We start from the raw sequence: 775 nt of genomic DNA on the forward strand, positions 1-775 counted from the left end.
AAAAAATCAACTGGAACAGCAAAACTTTGAAATGAAGACTCTGAGGAGAAGAAATGTAGCAATGAAGCAAAAGTTACTCAAGCTACAGAAAGCAACTGAATGTCTGAATGCGGCAGCAGGTCTCCTACCAGCAATGTCATCAGTGTCACAGGGTGAAAACATTGACCCCAATGCTTCCAAATATGAACATGAACTTCAGCAGAAAAACCTGGAAATGAAGATTCTAAGAGGAAGAAATGTACGAATGAAGCAAAAGTTGCTTAAGCTACAGAAAGCCACTGAATGTCTGAATGCGGCAGCAGGTCTCCTACCAGCAATGTCATCAGCATCACTGGGTGAAAACATCGACCCCAATGCTTCTGAATATGAACGTGAACTTCAGCAGAAAAACATGGAAGTGAAGATTCTGAGAGGAAGAAATATAGCAATGAAGTATAAGTTGTTCAAGGTACGGAAAGCCACTGAATGTCTGAATGTGGCAGTTGGCCTCCGCCCAGCAATGTCATCAACATCACTGGGTGAAAACATCGAGCCCAATACTTCTCAATATGAACATGAACTTGAACAGAAAAACCTGGAAGTGAAGATTCTCAGAGGAAGAAATGTAGCATTGAAGCATAAGTTGCTCAAACTACAGAAAGCCACTCAATGTCTAAATGCAGCAGCTGGTCTCATACCAACTATGCCTGCTTCGAATTCCCTGGGTGATAATATTGACCACAATGCTTCTGAATATAAAAATCAACTGGAGCAGCAAAACCTCAAAATGAGGATT

Source organism: Phyllostomus hastatus, unplaced genomic scaffold (assembly GCF_019186645.2).
Source record: "Phyllostomus hastatus isolate PE091 unplaced genomic scaffold, TTU_PhHast_1.1 phas_contig_38, whole genome shotgun sequence".
Taxonomy (NCBI): Eukaryota; Metazoa; Chordata; class Mammalia; order Chiroptera; family Phyllostomidae; genus Phyllostomus; species Phyllostomus hastatus.